This window comes from Cebus imitator, unplaced genomic scaffold, assembly GCF_001604975.1.
Source record: "Cebus imitator isolate Cc_AM_T3 unplaced genomic scaffold, Cebus_imitator-1.0 Scaffold149, whole genome shotgun sequence".
Classification (NCBI taxonomy): Eukaryota; Metazoa; Chordata; class Mammalia; order Primates; family Cebidae; genus Cebus; species Cebus imitator.
The window spans coordinates 2,290,882-2,313,653 of NW_016107464.1; the positions used below are offsets into that span (position 1 = coordinate 2,290,882).

Consider the following 22,772-nt stretch of genomic DNA (forward strand, 5'->3'; position numbering starts at 1 on the left):
CCCATACACTCTCAGGCAGCCTTTCCGGACGGGAATTTGCCTAGAAAAAGGAAAAATTCAAAAAACCTGCCTATCCCTCACCTCAGCCATTGTCCCTCCAGGAAATGTTTTAAAGAATCAGTGAGCCTAGAGGCCAGGATCTCTCAATAAAGGTATTTATCACAGCAATATTTGTGAGTGAAAATAGGAAACAATACAGCTCTCCACCAACGAATGCTTAAGTAAGTCATGCTTTTCACATAATGGAATTAATGTTAGACCTTACAGTCCTATTTGTAATTTTCTCCATGCTTATATTACTATAGCACAATGATAAAAGGGCAAAGTCAAACTTGTACATGCTGTTATGATCTCAATTAGGTAAACAATCATGTGGATAAAAAGTGACCGGAGGCCAGGTGCAGTGCCTCACACCTGTAATCCCAGCACTTTGGGAGGTTGAGGCAGGGGGATCACTTGAGGTCAGGAGTTTAAGACCAGCCTAGTTAACATGGTGAAACCCCATCTCTACTAAAACTACAAAAAAAGAAAAAAAAGTTAGCAGGGCATGGCGGCGCATACCTGTAATCCCAGCCACTTGGGAGGCTGAGGTGGGAGAATCGTTTGAACCTGTAGGCAGAGGTTGCAGTGAGCAGGGATCATGCCATTGCACTCCAGCCTTGGTGACAGAGAGACTCCATCTCAAAAAAATAAAATAAAAAATGAAAAGTGACTGGAAAGAAAAGACAGCAAAATCCATAGGGGCAGGGCAAATTTTCTCTGAATATGATGGGTACGAGTTATTTTGTACTCAGAAAAAATCTCAGCATTTCTGAGAGGAGGGTGAGAGAAACAGAAAGCGTTAGTCGCAGAGTGGGATCTGTAAGACAGGGCTGCATGCAGGTCCACCTGCCTCACGTCCCCTGACCCAGAGGGAGGCCGCTTTTCCTCTGAGCCTCTCTTCCTCACCTGTGGAGTGGGATGGAAGCCCTGCCAGCCTCCCTCAGGGCTTGTGTGGGGACAGAGCAGCAAGGACAGGGAGGGGACTTGGCTCACGGGGTCCCTGGAGGGCACTGGGAGCCCAGCAGCTCCTCTCTTCCCCAGCAGCAGCTGCCTAGGACCAGTGGCAGCTGGAAGGTTTCTGGGAGCAGAGGCTGGGTGAGGAGGGAAACGGCCTGCAGGAGGCACCACCCCACCTCTGCCCCCGCCCCAGCCCAGCTCTCCCCATCTGCTTCCTGCCCAGTGGCCACTTCCGAGTCTCCTGGTCCCACACACAATTCTCAGTTCCTCCCTGGGCCCCGGCCAGACGCTGTGCCAGAGAACGACCCCTGGCATACTCCTGCCTTACCTGGGAAACCCTCTTTCTTCTTTTTCCTCCTAAATCGTGTGGGGACTTGAGCCTCTGGTGGTGTTCCTCTCCCTTCCTTCCAGCTGTGCCGGCTAGATGCTAGTGTCCCAGCCCCAGACTCTTCATGAAGAGGATCTGGCATCCTGGCCTCAGGCCCAGAAATCCCGAAGGTGGGTTTTCCCCAGCAGCCTAAGGAATCCTCAATTCGCACCGTGGACTCCGTGGGGCCCCTGACACCTTAGTTATTCCAGGGACCGGCTAATCCCACAAGTAATTTGAAGTTTGGAGTGCCACATGTGCACAGGGCACAGGTCGATGCATACCTGGGAGCTCCAGGGACCACACTCCTCTGAATACGATGGGTACGTATCAGAGGTGGTGAAAGGGGCCCAGCCTACTGGACATAGAGAGGCCTCAAAAATGCTGGCTCCCCCGTGAGCTTTCCCTCAGGTGTCAGAGAAGCAAAGACACTGCTCACTTCAGGGAAGACCACCTTGTCCCCAAGCTGAAGTTCTAGAAATCCAGAGTGGGTGACAAGACAGATGCCTTCCAACAGCAGCAGCAGTGCGAGCTCCATCTATCGAGCGCCATCATGTGCCGCACACACAGCAGACGCTGTACATATATGACATGCACGTGATGCATGGGTGTTGAGTACCTACTTCCAGTCTGCCCAGGAGTTCCGTATTATCCCCCGATGTTTTCATTTGAGGGACAGCGTTCCAAAAGTTAAGCAATTTACCAGTGATCCCTCGTGAGTGACAGAACTGAGATTTCAGTCTCAATACATCTGATTCTCTTTTTCATCACTTGTAGTCATCATCATCACCACCACAATTATCATCATTATTAGTAGGTATTACTTGACTTGGAACAAAATTAAGATACAGAAGTGTGTATATTAAAAATTAAGCCTCACTGTCCAATCACCCAGTCATTTTCTCTGTGGTAAGCAGTATTAGCAATTTCTTGTGTGAAATTTTCCCCAAGATATTCAATGCAAATACTAATAAATATTTTTGAGACTAAACAGAAATATGCATTGTTTTACTATCTTCCTGTTCTCATTTAAAAACATGTATTGGAGAGTTTTCCTGAAAAAAAAAATTGCTGCCTCATTCTTTTAAATGGCTGCATATGCTCCATTGCATGGGTGTACCATCCTTTAATTAGCCAGTCAGCTACTGGTGGTCTTTTTTTTTTTTTTAAGACAGTCTTGGTCTGTCACCCAGGCCGGAGTGCAGATCTTGGCTCGCTGCAACCTCTGCTTCCTGGGTTCAAGCGATTCTTGCACCTCAGCCTCCAAGTAGCTGGGATTACCAATGTGCACTACCAAGTCAGCTAATTTTACTTTTTTTTGAGACAGAATCTTGCTCTGTCGCTCAGGCTGGAGTGCAGTGGCACAATTCAGCTCACCGCAACCTCTGCCTCCTGAGTTCAAATGATTCTCCTGCCTCAGCCATCTGAGTAGCTGGGATTACAGGTGCGTGCCACCACATATGGCTAATGTTTTGTATTTTTTAGTTGAGCCAGGGTTTCACCATGTTGGCCAGGATGGTCTCGAACCACTGACCTCAAGTGATCCACCTGCCTTAGCCTCCCAAAGTGCTGGATTACAGGCTGAGCCACTGCGCCCAGCCATTGATGGTCACTGATTTTCCAGTCTTGGGCTATTACAATCAATGCTACAACAAATACCATTGCATATTTGTAATTTAGCACATGTGGTGAAAATATATCTGTTTTATGCTCATTTGTAATTTTGATAGAGATTGTCAAATTCACACATTCCTCTCAACAGTGAATGAGAATGTCTGTGTTCCCACATTCTGCCAACATAGTGTGTTGGCCTTTTGGTCTTTGCCAATCTGATAGGTGAGAAGTTATAATGGCACTATAGTATTTAAAACTTGGTACTTAAAACTTTTGATATTTGTAATAATTTAAAATGTGAAATATAGCACACATATACACATTAATATAACAGTATATAAAACATATCTTTAATCTAGAGCATATTAGTAATTACCACCTAATTTAAGAGACAGAACATTGCCAGTTTCTTTGAGGCTCCTGGGGTATCCCTTCCTGATCCTGTCCTCTTTTCCTCCTTCCAGAGGTAACTACACTCCTGATTTTAGTTATAATCATTTCCTTGCTTTTCTTAAATTTTATTGTCTATGTATGCATCCTTAAGCAGTATAATTTAGGTTTGCCTCTTTCTAAACTCTGGATAAATTATATCAGTCGTAGGTATTTTTTTTTTGACTTGTTTCTTCACTCAATATTATTATGTTTGTTAGATCATCTGTATTTACGAACGTAGCTAAGTTTGTTAATTTATATTGTTAAAATCCATCAAATGAAGGTAATACAGCTTATGTATACATTCTACTTTGATGAATAATTGGGTTGGTTCCCAACAAATGCTACTATGAATATTTTATACATTTATCCTGGTATACATACATATTCCTGGTTTTCCCAATTGAATTTACAACCCGTCTTTTCTCCACCGATCTGCAATACCATCTCTGCCATGCATCAGGTCTTGTAACAGGAACGGATCTGTGTGTGGTGTTGCTAATCGTTTCCATTGGTTTACTTGTCTATTCCTGTGTCATCACTACACTGTCCTCATTGATTGCTTTATAGTATGTCTTCATTTCTCATAGGGCACATGCCTTCACCTCCATCCAATACTTCTTCAAATATGTCATAGCTGTTGTTGGTCCTTTTGTTCTATATAAACTATACAACCAGCTTATTAAATTCTACAGTATTTCTTTCTGTGATTAAAAATTGGGATAGGGCCAAGTGTGGTGGCTCATGTCTGTAATCCCAGCACTTTGGGAGGCCAAAGTGTGTAGATCGCTTGACATCAGGAGATCGAGACCAGCCTGGCCAACACGGTGAAACCCCATCTCTACTAAAAATACAAAAATTAGCCAGGCATGGTGGCATGTGCCTGTAATCCCAGCTACTCGGGTGGCTGAGGCAAGAGAATCGCTTGAACCCAGGAGGTGGAGTCTATAGTGAGCTGAGATCACGCCACTGCATTCCAAACTGGGCAACAAGTGAGACTCTGTCTTTAAATAAATAAATAATAAATAGGGATAACATTGACTCTATAGATCAATTTGAAGAGAACTAACATCTTTATAACATTGAGTTTATAACAATGTTCTGTGTCTCTTTATTTTAATATTGTTCAAAATTTTTTATAATTTATACTTTCATGCCTAAAGATCTTAGAACGCTTTGCCAGGTTTACCCCTAGTTAATTTATATTTCTTGGTGTCTTTTTAAAAAATTTCATTATCTCTTGCTGGAATATAGAAATGCAATAGATTTCTTTTTGCTTTTAATTTAGTTCTAGTGACCTGGCTAAACTCTTTTCTTTAAAAAATAAATAAATAAATAAAATTTTTATTTTCTATTTCCTTTAAAATTCATTTTCATTTTAAAAAATCTGTCCTCACAGTCTAGTCTCATAAACCCTTTTCAATTCTTATAATATATCTGTAAATTATTTTAGATTTTCTCATAGGTCACAATAATCTTATCTGTGAATAATGACAGTATTTTTTCTTGCTTCAAAAATTTTAGACTTCTTGTTTCTTTTTCTTGCCTTGTTGCACAAGCTGGTTCCTCCAGTTCAATACTGAATGAAAAGCAGCAATAGCAAACTTCCTTATCTCATTCCCATCTCAGAGTGAATGCCTTCACTGTTTTCACCATTTAATATGATATTTGCCATAGGTTTTCACAGATAATTTTTCTTCTCTAAAGAGTGTTCCCTTTTGTTCCTGGTTGGCTAAGACTATTTATTACAAAAAGGCATTGAATTATTGTTACCTGTTTTAAAAACCTCTAAACTTTAAAATAATTAGATTCATAGAAAGTGGCAAAGATAGTGCAAAGATGTCTCTTGTATCCTTCTGCTAGTTTTGCCTGTTTGTTACACCTTGCCTAAATACACAATATTCAATATGCAATAGCATACTAAGAAATTGACATTATGTCCCTGACCTGGATAGAGTGGCATCTGGTTGGTGGTGTCCCTCTGATATCAGCCAGGGACAAAGCAACCCCTTGTTCATCCCCGCTTGGCTTTTGATCTGTGCTTATGCCTGGTTCATGCCTTAGACACATGGGAAAAAGAAAAACAAAAAAAGAAATTGACATTAGTGCAATGTGTATGTGTAGAGTTTTATTTCATTTTATTGCATGTGTGGATTCATACAACCACCAACACAATCAAGGCATGGTCCTATTCTATCACCACAAAAGTGTCCCCCATGCTATCCCTTTCTAGCCATACCTAATCTCCTCCCCACACCATCTATAATGCCTGGAAGCCACTAATTTGTTTTTCATCCCCACAATTTTGTCATTTGAGAATGTTGTAGAAATGGAATAATACAGTATATAATCTTTTGATATTGACTTTTTCTCAGAACTTAGTGTAATGCTGTGAGGTCTATGCGTGTTGCTGCATATATCAATAGTTAATTTCTGTTTATTGCTGAATAGTATTCTATGGCATGGATGTACCAAAGTTTGTTTATCCATTCACCCATTTTAGGACATTTTGGTTGTCCCAATTTTTGGCTGTTGCAAATAAAGCTACCGTGAACAATTAATTGTATAGTAGCTTTTTTGTGTGTGGACATAAATGATGATTTCCTGGGATAAATACCGGAGTGTTATTTAGTTTCGTGTAATTGCTGAGTTATATGGCAAGCATATATTTAGTTTTTTAGGAACTGCCTGTTTTCCAGAGTAGGTGTTTCATATACACCTCCCACCAGTAATGTGTGAGAGATCTAGTTTCTCTGAATGCTTGCCAACTTCAGCGCTGTGAACATGTTTTATTTTACCTGTTCCAAGAGGTGTGAAGTGATTCCTTATGGTCTTAATTTACATTTCCATAAAGGTTAGTGATGTTGAACATCTTTTCATTGCTATTTGCTGCTGTAGATTCTGTTTGGACAAGATGTATCTTCATGTATTTTTTCCATTTTCTAATTGAATTATTGTTATTGTTGTATACTGTCAGATTTTGAAAGTTGTTTTGGCGACATCCAAATTTATCTTTTTTTACATGAATTGTGCCTTTTGTTGTTATGCCTAAGAACTCTCCACCGTGCTTGATGTTTCAAAGATTTCTCTCCTATATTTTTTTTGCTAGGAGATTTATAGTTTTACACTTTAAATTTAAATCTGTGATCCATTGTAAGTTAATTTTTATTTGTCACCTGGGGTTCAAGGTGACATTCAAATATCTGTATACAATGTACATAGATAAAATCAAGGTTTTTTTTTTTTTTTTTTTTTTTTTTTTTTTTTTTTTTTTTTTTTTTTTAGCATATCCATTACTTTGAACATTCAGCATTTCTTTGTGTTGGAAATGTTCAAAATACTCTCTTCTGGCTATTTGAAAATAGAGTATAAATTATTATTAACTGTAGTTACCCTACAGGGCTAAAGAATACTAGAACTTATTCCTTCTCTCTAGCTGTAATTTTGTATGCATTAGCCAAATTCTCCCTCCCCCACCCCCACTTCCCTGCCTCCAGTTATCACTACTCCGTTCTCTACTTTTATGAGAGCAGCTTATTTCACTTCCCCATATGAGTGAAAACATGGTATCTATCTTTCTGTGCCTGGCTTACTTCACTTAACATGTACTCCAGGCTCATCCATATTGCTGCAAATAACAGGTTTTATTCTTGTTTATGGCCAAATAGTATTCTATTTTGTACATAAACCACATTTTTTTCATCCATTCATCTCTTGATGGACACTTAGGTTGATTCCATATCTTTGCTATTGTCAATAGTGCTGCAGTAAATATGGGCATGCAGATAGCTTCTCAATATACTAACTTCCTTTCCTTTGGATATATACCCAGTAGTGGGATTGCTGAATCATGTGGTAATTCAATTTTTAATTTTCTGAGGAACCTCCGTACTGTTTTTCATAATAGCTGTTGTAGTTTATATTCTTAACAACAACATGTGCGTTCTCTTTTTTTCTTCATCCTTGCTAGCATTTGTTATTTTTCTCTTTTGATAGTAGTCGTTCTAACTGGGATGAGATGATGTCTCATTGCAATTTTGATTTGCATTTCCCTGATGATTAATGATATTGAGCATTTTTTCATATACTCATTGGTCGTTTGTATGTCTTCTTTTGAGAAATGTCTATTCATATCATTTGCCTTTTTTTTTTTTTTTTTGAGACAGAGTCTTGCTCTGTCGCCCAGGCTGGAGTGCAATGGCCTTGGCTCACTGCAACCTCCACCTCCTGGGTTCAAGTGATTCTCCTGGCTCAGTCTCCTGGGATTATAGGCACACACCACCATGCCCAGCTAATTTTTGTACTTTTAGTGGAGATGGGGTTTCTCCATGTTGGTCAAGCTGGTCTCGAACTCCTGACTTTGTGATCCACCCACCTTGGCCTCCCAAAGTGCTGGGATTACAGGTGTGAACCACTGCACCTGGCCATTTGCCAATTTTTAAATCATATTATAGTTGACCTTTGAACAATGTGAGGGTTAGGGGCTCTAACCCCCAGCACAGTTGAAAATCTATGTACAACTTTTGACTTCTCAAAAACTTATTAGCCTACTCTTGACTGGAAGCCTTACCAATGTCAGAAGCAGTCAATTAATACATTTTTTATATGTTATATGTGTTATATACTGTATTCTAACAATAAAGTAATTTAGAAAAAGAAAATGCTATTAAGAAAATCATAAGAGAAAATATATTTGCTATTCATTAAGTAGAAGTGGATCATCGTAAAGTTTTTCATCCTTATTGTCTTCATGTTGAGCGGGTGGTGGGGAAAGTGGAGGAGGGTAGGTTGGTCTTGCTGTCTCAGGGATGGCAGAGGTAGAAGAAAGATTATATACAAGTGAACCTGTACGGTTCAAATTGCTATTCAAGGGCCAACTATATTTTTGTTGTTGTTGGCCATTGAGTTGAGTTATTTGTATATTCTAGATATTAATTCCTTGCAGATTGTCTCTTCACTCTGTTGATTGCTTCTTTTGCTGTGCAGAAGCTTTTTAGTTGTATATAATCCTCTTTGTTTATTTTTGGTTTTGTTGTCTGTGCATTCTTCATAAAAATCTTTTCCCAGACTAGTGTCCTAAAGTGTTTTCCCAATGTTTTCTTCTAGTAGTTTCATAATTTTGGGTCTTATTTTTGTATATGGTGAGAGATGGGTGTCTTAGTTTCATTATTCTGCATATAGGTATCCCGTTTTACCAACACCATTTTTTGAAGAGACTGTCCTTTCCCCAGTGAATGCTTTTGGCACCTCTGTCAAAAATCAGTTGGCCTTAAATATGTGAATTTATTTCTGGGTTCTGTATTGGTTTCATTTTTCTTTTCTTTTTTTTTTTTTTTTTTTTTTTTTTTTTTTTTTTTTTCTTTTTGAGACAGAGCCTCACTGTGTCACCCAGCCTGGAGTGTAATGGAGTGATCTCCACTCACTGCAACCTCCATCTCCCAGGTTCAAGTGATTCTCCTGTGTCAGCCTCCTGAGAAGCTGGGATTATAGGTGCCCACAACCACACCTGGCTAATTATTGTATTTTTTAGTAGAGTTGGGGTTTCACCATATTGGCCAGGCTGGTCTCAAACTCCTGACCTCAGGTGATCCACCCACCTCAGCCTCCCAAAGTGCTAGAATTACAGGTGTGAGCCACCACACCCAGCCGGTTTCATTATTCTGTATCTTTCCTTTTATGCCAGTGCCATGCTGTTTTGGCTATAAAAGCTACAGTATGAGGTCACATAGTGTGATATCCCCAACTTTGCTTTTTTTCCTCAGGATTACTTTGGCTATTCGGGGACTTTTGTAATTCCATAAGAATTTTAGGACTTAAAAAAATTTCTGCTAAGAATATCATTGATATATTGATAGGGATGACACTGAAGCTGTAGATTGATTTTGATAGTATGGTTATTCATTTTAACAGTATGAATTCTTCCAAACCATCAACATGAGATGTCTTTGTACTGTTTTGCATCCTCTTTAATTTCTTTCATCAGAATTTTATAATTTTCCTGGTAGAAGTCTTTTACATCCTCAGTTAAATTTATTTCTAGATATTTTGGGTGTGACTATTGTAAATAAAATTACATTCTTGATTTCTTTTTCAGCTAGTTTGTTATTGGTGTATAGAAACACTACCGATTTTTGTGTATTAATTTTTGTATCCGGTTACTTTACTGATTTCATTTATTGGTTCTAAGTGGCTTTTTTTCCCCTGGGGGAGTCTTTAGGTTTCTCTCTTTATGAGGTCATGTCTTCTTCCATAATCAAGAACAATTTTACTTCCTTCTGTGTAACTTGAATGCCCTTTATTTCTTTCTCTTGCCTGCTTGCTCTGGCTAGGACTTTCAGTACAACGCTGAATAAGTGTGGTAAAAGTAGGCATCCTTGTCTTCTTCCAGTTCTTTGAGAAAAAGCATTCAACTTTTTGTCACTTAGTATGATGTTAGCTACAGGTTTGTCATATGTGGCCTTTATTTTGTTGAGGTACATTTCTTCTATACCTATTTTGTTGAGAATTTTTATCATGAAAGAATGTTGATTTTTATCAAATCATTTTTCCGCAGCTATTGAGATAATCCTATGGTATTTTTTCTTCATTCTGTTGATGTGATATATCACATTCATTCATTTGTGTCTGTTGAACCATCCTTGCATCCTGACATAAATCCCACTGGATCATGGTGTATTTTTTGATGTGCTGTCAGGTTTGATTTGCTAGTATTTTTTTTGAAGACTTTGCATATATGTGCATTAGGAATATTGGCCTGCATTTCTCTTTTCATTGTGTCCTTTTCTGCTTTTGGTATCAGGGTAATGCTGACCTCACAGAGTAAGTTTGGAAAAATTTCCTCCCCTTAAATTTATTTGGAATGGTTTGTGAAGAATTTCTGTTAACTCTTCTTTAAATGTTAAGTAAAATTAACAGTAAAGCCACTGGACTTGAGCTTTTATTTGTTGAAAGAGGTTTTTACTACTTCAATCTTGTTACTCATCATTAGTTAGTGCAGGTTTTCTATTTCTTCCTGGTTCTATCTTGATAGGTTGCATGTGTCCAGGAATATACCCATTTCATCTAGGTTTTCCAAATGTCCATGTGTACTTGTCTGTAATATTTCTAATGATCCTTTGGATTTTTGTTGCATCAGCTGTAAGGTCTCTTTTTTATTTATGGTTTTATTTACTTGGGCCTTTTCTTTTTTTCTGTATAGCTAATGGTTTGTCAATTTTATCTGTCTTTCCAAAAGACCAAATTTTTGTTTCCTCGATCTTTTTTATACATTTAAAATACTCTTTTATTTATGCTCTAATCTTCATCATTTCTTTACTCCTACTGATTTGGGGTTTGGTTTGTTCTTCCTTTTCTGTTTCCTTGAGGTGCCCCAATAGGTTGTTTATTTGTATTCTTTTTACTTTTAACATGTAGATGTTTATTGCTGTAAACTTCCCTCATAGTACTGCTTTTGCTATGTCTCATTGGTTTTGGCATGTTGTTTTTCTATTTTTTTTTTATTTCAGGAAAATTTTATATTCCTTCTTAATTTCTTCATTGACCCATTGGTCATTCAGAAGCATGTTTTCCAATTTCCACATATTCAATAAGTTTCTAAAGTTCCTTTTGTTATTGATTTATGGTTTTATTCCATTATGGTAAATAATGGATATTTGATATGATTTCAATTTTTAAAAATTTGTTGAGAGTTATTTTTTCCTTAACATACAGTCTATCCTGGAGAATGCTCCTGTGCTGATGTGATGAATGTGTGTGCTGCAGCTTGTGGATGAAATATTCGGCAAATGTCTGTTAGATTTATTTGGTTCATAGTGCAATTTAAATCCAATGTTTCTTTTTGGTTTTCTGTCTAGATGATCTGTCCAATCCTGACAATGGGATGGTAAAGTCCTTAACTATTATTTATTAGGATTTCTCTCACTCTTTAGATCAAATGATTGCTTTATATATCTGGGTTCTCCAGTATTGGGTGCATAAATAGTTACAATTGTTATATAATCCTCTTGCTTAATTAATCCCTTAATCATTGTATAGTGACCCTTTTGTCTCTTTTTACAGTTTTTAATTTAAAGCCTATTTTATCTAGTATAAATATACCTATTCCTGCTCATTTTTGGTTTCCATTTGTGTGGAATATCTTTTTCTATCCCTTCACTTTCTGTCTGTGTTTGTCTTTACAGGTAAAATGAGTTTCTTGTAGACAGCATATAGTTGAGTCATGTTCTTTTTATCCATTCAGTCCATCCATATCTTTTAAATGGATAATTTAATCTGTTTCCATTCAAGGTTATTGTTGTGGCTGAGTACTTACTCCTGTCATTTTGTTACTTGTTTTCTGGTTGTTTTATATATCCTTTATTTCCTTATTATTCTTTTATTGCTTATCTTTATGGTTTGGTGGTTCTGTGTAGTTGATATGGTTTGAGTCTTTTCTTTTCTCATTTGTTTATATGCTCTAGCAGTGAGTTTTATACTTTCACGTGTTTTCATAATGGTAGTTATCCTTTCATTTCAGATGTAAAACTCCCTTGAGCATTTCTTGCAAGGCTGGTCTAGTCATGAATTTTCTCAGTTTTTGCTTGTCTTAAAAAGATGCTATTTTTCCTTGATTTCTGAAGGATAGCTTTGCTAAGTATAGTAATCTTGGCTGCTAGTTTTTTTCTTTCAGTACTTTGACTATATCATTCCCCTGGGCCATAAGGTTTCTGCTGAGAAATCTGCTATTAGTCTAATCAGTATTCCCTTTTATGTGACTTGATTCTTTTCTCTGGCTGTCTTTAAATTTGTCTCTTTGTCTTTGACTCTTGGCAATTGAAATATAATGTGCCCTGGAAAGGACCTTTTTGAGTTGATTTTATCTGGGGATCTTTGAAATTCCTGGATCTGGATGTCTGTATCTCTCCAAAGACTTGAGGAGTTTTCAGTTAATATTTCATAAAGTAGGAATTTTTATGCCTTTCCAATCTCTGTTCATTCTGGAATTCCCATAATGCCAATGTTTGTTTGCTTAATGGTGTGCATAAGTCATATAGGTTTTCTTCATTCTTTTAAATTCTTTTGTCTTTTCTTTTTTTAGTTCCACTGAGTTATTTCAAAAGGCCTGTCTTCAAGTGAAAAAATTATTTCTCTATTGTTGAAACTCTCAATTGTATTTTTATTTATTCTTTGAATTATTCAGCACCAAGGTTGGTTTAGTTCTTTTTTATGAATTCTTCTCTTTTTTGAATTTCTTATTGTGATCATGATTATTTTCCTGATTTTATTGAATTATCTATCTGTATTCTTTTGTATCTCACTGAGTTTCCTAGGATAATTATTTTGAATTCCTTCTCAGGCATTTCATAGATTTCCTTTCCTTTGGTTTTGTTATGGGAGAATTATTGTGTTCCTTTTAAGGTGTCATGTTTTTTTGTTTTTCATGTTTCTTGTGTCCCTACATTGATATTTGTGCATCTAATGGAAGAGTCACCCCTTTCAATTTTATGAAGTAGCTTCCATAGGGAAAGGGCAGGGTGAGTGGCAGTGGTGGGTGCCAGGTGGACCAGTTCTGGGTTCCTGGAATATGTTTGTAATGTATGACACTCTGCCATTGGAGGGACAGGGTCATTGGTGGTGGCGGGTATCAGGCAGTTTGTTTTATGGCTCTAAGAAATGTGTATATCTGTTCTTCCAGTCCTGGGGGTGGCCTCCATGCTGTCCTGAAATGCCTGCTCCCTGGAATGTAGGGAAATGCATAGGCTCAGGTGCTGGGGTTAAGGCGTACTTCTGGGTCTAGCTGGGGTGGTGGCACCTGCAGTTTTCCATGTGTGTATGGGGGGATGATGGCTGGTCTCCAAAAACACAGAGATGTAGGAACTATTGGCTCCCAGGTCAAGATGCACACTAACAGCAACAGCATTCCCAAAATGGCCACCATGCTATAGCAGCTTTGGTCCTGGGGAGTGAGGGGGTAGTTTGTGTGTGTGCCTTCTCTACAGCAATGAGGGTGTGCAGACTCCAGGCAGCTCCCTATTATGGATTCAAGGTTTGTGAGGATTGTGAGACATGCCAGCAGCTAAGATTGCAAATGTCCTCAGTTGAAATGGGGACTGCTGAGGATCTCCTGCTTACCTTTTCCCCACAGTGAGAAGTCCCTCTTGACTCTGAGCTGTCCCCAGCTGAGTGTTTCACCTCTCTGTCTATGCTGTCATTACAAGTTTCCATGCCTCAGAGGAATTTCATCACTTTCTTGCTCTATTTCTGTGTTATCCTTTAGTCGCTCTACTCATGTTACAGTTATTTGTTGTTTTGCTGCTTCTTTGTGCAGGAGATGAGTGTTTGGCATCCCTAGTCAGCCATGTTGATCTGGGTTTCTTGTGAGTTAATTTTTGCACAATGTATGAGATTTTGATTAAAGTTTTTGTTTTTTTCCTTCCTCTGGATAGTCAATTGCTCCAGTGCCATTTGTTGCAAAGACTATCCTTATGTCATTGAATTAGGAAATAATTCCTAATAGAGAATTAAGAAATAATCCCACATAAGTACTAGGGAGTGTTTGGCATCCCTAATCAGCCATGTTAATCTGGGTTTCTTGTGAGTTAATTTTTGCACAATATATGAGATTTTGATTAAAGTTTTTGGTTTTCTTTTTCCTATGGATAGTCAATTGCTCCAGTGCCATTTATTGCAAAGACTATCCTTATGTAATTGAATTAGAAAAAAATTATTTCCTAATTCTCTATTCTGTTTAGTTGATTTATATGTCTGTCCCTCTGCCAATACTACATGGTCTTTTGTACCCTTCACAAGATTATTGTGGCTATGTAAGAAATCTTAAAACCAGAAGGAGTAATTCCTCCCCACTTTATTTTTACTTGTACAAAATTATTTTAGCTGTATAAGTTCTTTTACTTTTCTTTGTACATTTTAGAATAATCTTATCTATATATACAAAAAGTCTTTCTGGGATTTTGATAGAAATTGTGTTAAGTCTGCACATCAATTTGAGTAGAGTTTATATCTTTGCTACAGTGAGTGTTCCAACCCATGAACACAGTCTGTCTCTCCATTTATTTAGATGCTCTATTTCAGCATTTTGTAGTTTTCAGCATACACATTCTATATGTTTTGTTATATTTATACCTAAGTATTTTATATTTTGCAGTGAAAATACACAATATTGTATTTTTTTTATTTTAGTTCCACATGTTCATTGCTAGTATGTAGAGGTATCATTGATCTTTGTGTATTGACCCTGTATCCTATGATCTTGCTTAACTCATTTTATTAGTTCTAGAAATTTTCTTGTAGACCCTTAGGATTTTCTATGAAGAAAATTATGTCATCTGCAAATAGGAGCACTTTATCTCTTCCTTTCTTTTTTGTGTTCATTTTTTGTCATTTTCTTGCCTTACTGTGCTATCTAGATCTTCCAGTACAATGTTAAATAGCAATGGTGAGAATGAACATCCTTGCCTATTCCAATCTTTGGGGGAACAAAGTCGGTGATTCATCACAAAATATGATGTTAACTATGCTTTTTTGATAGATATTCTTTATCAAATTTAGGAAGTTTCCCATCTATTTCTAGTTTTCTGAAAGCTTTTTGTCATTAATAGGTGTTATTTTTTAAAAGTGCTTTTTTTCTGCTTCAATTGATACAATTTCCATAATTTTACTTTTGATTTACCTGTATTTTTATGTTTGAAACAAGTTTCTTATAAACTCTATGTAGTTGGGTCAATTTTTAATCTACTCTTCAAATATATGTCTTTTAATAGGCATATTTAGATGATTTATATTTAACGTAATTATTGATATTTTAGCGTTTGAGACTACCATTTTATTTTTGGTTTTTTGTTCCCTCTTGAAACGACTATTTATGTACCCCGCTCCAACAAATTCATTTGTTTAAAACTAATACTCAATATGATGGCATAATGAGGAGAAACATTTGGGAGGTGATTAGGGCATAAAGGCCAGGATCTCATTTTAATGGGATAAGCACCCTTATAAAAGAGGCCCTAGAAAGACCCCTCCCCCCTACACCATGTAAGGACACAGTGAAAATGTGCCTGTGTATGAGGAAGTGAGCTCTCACCAGACATTGAATCTGCCAATGCCTTGATCTTGAACTTCCCAGCCTCCAGATTTGTGAGAATTACTCAGTTTATGGTATTTGGTGATAGCAGCCTGAACAGATTAAGACACCTCTGTTTTTTTGTTACCCTGTTTCCTTTTTTTTTTGCCTTTCTGTGAGCCACTTAAATATACTTTAGAGCTCCATTTTGACTTATATACAGTGGATTTGAATGCACCGCTGTGTAAAGATTTTTTTAGTGGTTAATCTAGGTATTATATTATACATGTATAAATTATTGTGTTCTAGTAGTAGCCGCATTTCATCAGTTCAAGTGAAGTGCAGAAATCATATCTCCCTGTATATGCCTTTACTATCCTCTAGTGATAAATGTCTTAAATATTTCCTCTATATACATTGAGAACTACATTAGGCAGTGTTATAATTTTGCTTCAACCATCAAATGTAAGCTTAAAAACTCAAGGGAAGATGGAAAATCTTTTATATTAACTCATATTTTATTCTCTCCATTGTTCGTTATTTCCTTACGGTGTTTTAAGTTACTTTATTTTTTAGGTTTTTTTTCTGTTAGAGAACTTATTTAGCTACTATTTTAGGGTAGAGTTGTTAATTACAAATTCTCTTACTTTTCCCTCATCACAGAATGTCTTCATTACAGTTCCACTCCTGAAGTATTGAATTCTCATGTCACTAGATATAGAATTATGGGATGACAGCTCTTTACTTTCAGCTCTTGAAAAATGTTGCACCCCTCCTTTTGGGCCTGTTTTGTTTCTTGTGAGAAATTCATTGTTATTTGAATTGTTTTTTCCCTGTGGATGAGGTGTTTTTTCTCTTCCACTGATTCAAGATTTTTTTCTCCATCTTTTAGTTTTCAAAAGTTTGACTGCAATGTGTCTTGGTATGGATTTTTTTGGGCTTATCCAATTTGGAGTTTACTCAGTTTTTGGACTGAGCAATTTATATATTTTGCCAAATTTGGTAAATTTTCAGCCATTATTTTTCAAATACTGTTTAAGCTCCACCTTTCTCATCTCCTTTCCCTATCATGATGAAAACATGCATTAGATCTTTTGTTATAATCCTATAAGTCTCATGGCTCCTTTCGCTTTTTTAATCAGTGGATTTTTTCAGTCTTGTTGGGAATTGGGGAATTTCCAAAGTTTTGTTCTCAAGTTCACTGACTCTTTAATCCTTTCCCTCTATTCTGTTGTTGAGCTTATCTATTGTTTTAAAAATAAGTTATTGCATTTTTTTTCCATTCTAAAATGTCCATTTGGTTTTGTCTTTATATTTTCTATTTATTTGCTGAAATTTACCCTTTTTTTAATTTGTCTCAAACATGTTTATAATTGCTTGTTGAGGAATTTTTATTACACTCCTTTAAAAATCATTTTCAGATAATTCTAAGTAATAGCATCTATCAATTGTCTTTTATCATTCAATTTGAGATTTTCTTTATTTTTTCTTATTTATTTATTTTTTATAGACAGGATCTCACTCTGTCACCCAGGATGGAGTGGAATGGTGTGACCATAGCTTACTGCAAACTTGACCTCCTGGGCTCTAGTGATTCTTCCACTTCAGCTTCCAGAAGTCTAGGACTATAAGTACGTGCCACTGTGGCCAGCTAATTTTTTATTTTTTGTAGAGACGGGGTCTCACTGTGTTGCCCAGGCTGGTCTTAAACTCCTGGCCTCAAGCAATCCTCCTGCTTTGGCCTTCCAAAGTGCTGGGATTATAGGCATGAGGCACTACACTTGGCTCCAGTGACTTTTAGATACTGAACTATTCTTCTTCCTCAGTTCTCTCTCACAGTTTACACAGAACTCAGGGGTATTTAATCATTTGTCCATTCATCAGCCAACTGTTCTGAAGCACTCAGCATGTGGAGCCATGACAGTGTTTTTAAGGGACTGAGATGGCTTCAACCTGACCACAGTGTGGGAGGCTCCTAGGTGCTTGGGGAGGGAGATGGGTGACCCAAAAATTTATATACAGTGCCTTGGGTGGTGAAAGGGATCAGGAAGACTTTTCAGGGAATGACTTGAAGGACAGGAAGGGCTATATGGGAGGAAATGAGAATGGGAAGCTACCCTCCTCTCCTGGAAACACAGGTGCCATTCCTGTAAGTTTAGAGTTGGTCTGCCTGGGTAATAATAGTGTGTAGCCTCACCTGAGAGAACACCGCAAAGCCCAGCTTGGGAGAGCCTGGCCCTCTGTGTGCCTGGAGCCATGTTTTTTCTCAACTCACATCCACGCTAAGTCCGGTATGTTGGTCACCTGTTCCTGGAGCTGGCTCTTTCCCAGCAGAGCTTATCTTTGTGTCTTTTCATTTATTTCTAGTCACTTCTCATGTCTTATCTGCAGGGAAGGCACCTCCTGCCATTTACTCTGACCCTCTGACTACACCCCAGCTTGTACACCACTTGCCTCCCCATTATCTGTTTGATCTCCTGGGAAGGCATCTCGTTGCCTGCCCACGTTCATCTTTTCTCTTTGCATAGTTCTAACTGCCAGAAAGTGTTTCCTCATATTGACACAGGCAGGGAAATCTCTAGGTTTGTCCCTATGAATGTGATGATGGTTCAGCTTCACTCAGGGATTATGAGCTATAGGAAGATATCAGACTTAGGCACTGGGGAAACTGGCATTCACCAATCACTCAATGCATGGAAATTGTTAAGTCCCTCTTCCTCTCTGGGCCCCAAATTTCCACACTTCTCACTTTGGAATATATTATTTTACAGAATATTTCATCCCAAGGACTATATGATCTCATACATTTCTCTCTTGGACTTCCTTTTACAACACTGAGAAGGCTTTTTTTTTTTCTTTTCCTTCCTCCTGTGCCACTAGATCTGAGGCCAGGGATGGGGCTGAGTCAAGAAGAGTTGGAGTTGTGAACAAAAAAGAGTTACAAAGCTTTAAAAAGTTGCCCTCTTTGTTTTTATCACAAAATATGTTGATAAGTGTCTATAAATATCCAATCTTGTCTGAAAGCGTCTGCCAGAAGAGTTAGCACCTGAAATAGGTGAAAGTTACATTTCTTGTCTTTATTCTGTGTTTAAGTAAAAGCCACAAAGGACCACACATTACATATATCAAGCAATTTAAATTCCACTCTGTTATGGGGTCTTTTCTAGTCTCTGAAGTGATTTAAAACTTAGAAATTCAAGTCACAAAGTTAAGAAATTTCTTATACATCTGAGATTATGCCCCCATGATCTAATTATTCTGAAGTCTCTCCAGAAATACTTTCTTCCCTCCTTCCCTTTCTTCCTACCCATTCTGCAGTGCTGTTGGGAAGCATTAGGGAAGAAGGATCATCCTGGCCTTGCCTGGATTAACATGAACCCCTGTTAATAAGAACTCTCACCAGTCCTTGCTAGACCTGGGAGAATGTGAAACCCACTACACTGGAAAAATTCTTGTAGCTCAGTCCCTTTGACCATTTCCAAATTCAGGACTTAGAATTGGATGAAAGCCAGCAACCTAGAAGATCTCTTGTCTGTATCTCACCAAATGGGGTCTATTAGGCAGCTGCTACCCAGGCCAGCCTTTTAAAGGGTCACAAATAAACCTGGTCATGCCTCCTACCAGAGAGTTTCAGAGGCACAGCAGCTGTGGACTTCAAAAAGAGCAGTCAATCAAAGAAGGGGCATCCTGTTATGCACAGCTGAGTCTTTTCCTGTGTATGTGTGTGCATGAGAATCCTATATTTGCGCATTTGTAAGAGCATGGCTGGTTTACCACTGGGATCGGGTAACCTCGACTTCTAAGATCCAAAACTGAGAGAGAGCTGTGACTGCCCAGGCAGCAGCCAGAAGCATCTTCAACGTGGACCACTGTTTTCTGATACACTACAGTTTCTTGATCACATTCCAGTTTTCCCTTTCCCATTTAATTTTAATACTGGGGGTGGTGTGATGAGCTCTCATTCCACGGATGTCCTTGGTATATAAGAGGAGCCTGCCCAGTGTTAGCAAGAAATAAGACTTGAACAATCCTGTCCACCTCTTCCACAAATGATATGCCTGCCTTGTACTCCATCTCTAAAAGTCCTAGAATCAAATTCATGCCACATTCATAGTCATGTCATTATGCCTTGCATTGAATTTTTTTCTTTTTGTAAGATATATTACATATACAAAAGTATAAAAAGCATATGCATACAATTCAAGGAAAAATAAGAAAATACACACCATGTACCCCTTTCCAGGTTAAAAATTAGAATATTCCAGTACCTTAGAAACCCCTCTTATTTTCCTCCTCAATTACATTGCCCTCTCTTTCCTCTCTTCTAGGGGAGACCACTATTGTGACTTCTATTAATATCTATTAGTTTTGATTTTTTTTAAACTTTATGTGAATGCAATTATACAGTATATAATCCTTTGTGTATATCTTTTTATACAGCATAACATGTGAGATACATTCACGTATTTGCATGTATCACATTTTCACATGTACTGCAAGTTTTGCTGCAGAAATCAGTAGCTCATTCTTTAATTGCAGTGCAGCATCCCATTAAATAAGTATAACATAATTTACATATTCATTCTACTGTTGATAGACTTTTGTGTTATTTCCAATTTCTGGCTATTATGAATAAAGTTGTTATAAACATTCTCATATTTGGGTTGTTTTTTTTTTTTTTTTGGTAGAAATTTACCCTTATGTCTCTTGCTTATATAGCAAGAACTGGGATTTCTGAGATACATTTCTTTCATTTTAAGAAGTATTTGTTGAGTTCTTACTTGTGCCAAGGTTTATGGTGGGCAATTGGGGTAACTGCATAGATGTATACCAGACATGTAACTTGTCTTTAAGGAGTTCCGAGTTTACAGGAGGAGACTGGTATGTCCATAATGCAAATAAGGCTGAGTAAGGTCAGTGCTATATTTGTGTTAGAAGTAACATGTTTTAGGCAGGCAAAGGAAGGAGTCATTAACCCTCACTTAGAGTCAAGGAAGTCTCAGAAAAAGTGATATTTAAGCTGATCTCCAAATAGTAGCATTTTCACTGGTAATAAATGGAGAAGGGGAGGACATTCTAAACTCAACAAAACAGCTCAAAGGCAAGGTGTTTAAAAAATGTAGGATTGGTCATTGATGTAGATCATGAGGGCTGGGTAGTATAATCAGAGGACAGGATGTAAGAAGGAATTTAGTGGTCTATGAAGATTTTGGAAGATCTTAAAGTTTCAACTAAAGACTGTGGGTTTCCCTCCAGGTGCCCTGAGGGTGAGTACTTTGGATGACAGAAGTAATATCTTTTGCCTTTTTCAAGGAGAATGAGATCATCAGATACCAGTTTTGTCTGTGCCCAAGTAAGCACCATGGTGGCCATAGTGCTGGCACAGATAGACCTCAGGCTTGCTGGAAAGTGTGCAGGGTGCAAATAAGAGTGCCCCACAGACTGTTGAGGAGGAAGGTGTGGTCTGTGCTACAGTTTTATTGCAAAACATTGCCTGGCTCAATTTCCTTTAGCCCTCCCAGTACTTCTTAGTGATTCTCCTGTGGTTGAAGAGACTATTGATATTGTATGAGAATCAGGTAATTTAAGAGCTGAGAATAATCTGAGATCGTTGTACAATTGTGGAGACTGTGAGTCAGGGAGGAAGGGACTTGCCTGGGATAATGCAGCCTGTTTGAGGAAAAGCCAGGTTCAGTATCCAAACTTAACTTCTAATGTAATTATTCTACTATTGCATCTCATAAAGTCTTGGGCATATTCACGATTTATTAATGTTGGAGATCACTAGTAAATCTACTGAAGTGAAAAGGGCTAGGGCAGAGAAAGTGAGCTGGTAATAACATATTGCAGTGATTACATTCCCCAAACTTACTCAAATGTGATTTCTCTGTAGTTTTGTCAGTGGAATTCAAGAGACTTTTGAGTCAATAAAACAAGAGCTCTCTATAAAAAAAGAGGCTAGGAGAAAATATATCTGGAAGATAAGAACATTTCCTTGGAAAAAAGTGCACAATTATCAAACAAATACAAATAGTATTTAAGACAAATTAAATACAACTCAATAGATGGTATTTAAGACAAATCTCAAAAGGAATTTTAAAATTAAAAATAACTTGATTTTTTTTTAACTTTTATTTTAAGTTCAGGGGTACATGTGCAGGAGGTGCAAGTTCATTACATAGGTTCGTCTCCTAGACTTAAGGGGAAAAAAAGACAAGGAGATTTAAATTGTTTGAGAGAAGATGAGAGGCATGGAAGATAGACCAGGGGAATCCATTATGAAATTCATAAGGAGAAAATAGAGTGGATGAAAACAAATAATGTTTTAAAAGAAAAAAAGAAACATTTCACCAAATAGAAGTTTTAGGTCTCTTAGTCATACAAAAAAGATACTTGCACACACATGTTTATAGCAGCACAATTCGCAATTGCAAAATCATGGAACCAACCCAAATGTCCATCAATCAATGAGTGGATAAAGAAACTGTGATATATATATACACACACACACACACACACACACACACACACACACACACAATGGAATACTACTCAGCCATAAAAAGGAACAAATTATGAGGGCCGGGCGCGGTGGCTCAAGCCTGTAATCCCAGCACTTTGGGAGGCCGAGGCGGGTGGATCACGAGGTCAAGAGATCGAGACCATCCTGGTCAACATGGTGAAACCCCGTCTCTACTAAAAATACAAAAAATTAGCTGGGCATGGTGGCGCGTGCCTGTAATCCCAGCTACTCAGGAGGCTGAGGCAGGAGAATTGCTTGAACCCAGGAGGCGGAGGTTGCGGTGAGCCGAGATCGCGCCATTGCACTCCAGCCTGGGTAACAAGAGCGAAACTCCTCCCAAAAAAAAAAAAAAAAAAAGGAACAAATTAATGACATTCACAGCTACCTGGATGAGATTGGAGACTATTATTCTAAGTGAAGTAACTCAGGAATGGAAAATGAAACATGGTGTGTTCTCACTGATATGTAGGAGCTAAGCTATGAGGATGCAAAGGTATAAGAATGATACAATGGACTTTGAGGACTTGGGGGGAAGGATGGGAGGAGGGTGAAGGATAAAACACTACAAATAGGTACAGTGTCTGTTGCTCGGGTGATGGGTGCACCAAAACCTCACAAATCACTGCTAAAGAACTTATGTAACCAAACACCACCTGTGCCCCAATAACCTATGGAAAATTTTTTTGAAAGAAGTTTTAGGTCTTTTGTTCACAAATGGTTTACCACCGGGTAAGAACTGTGGCAAAACACATACCTTCTCTAGATCTAAGGATATGTTT

General features: G+C 37.8%; 1 non-coding gene across 1 annotated transcript; it reads left to right on the top strand.

The window, feature by feature from the left end:
- Positions 1 to 5,349: 5,349 nt before the first annotated feature.
- LOC119473334 lies at positions 5,350 to 5,484 on the top strand. Its single transcript, XR_005202545.1, has one exon. It is a non-coding gene; the product is annotated as a small nucleolar RNA SNORA48 (small nucleolar RNA).
- The last annotated feature ends 17,288 nt before the right edge of the window (positions 5,485 to 22,772 follow it).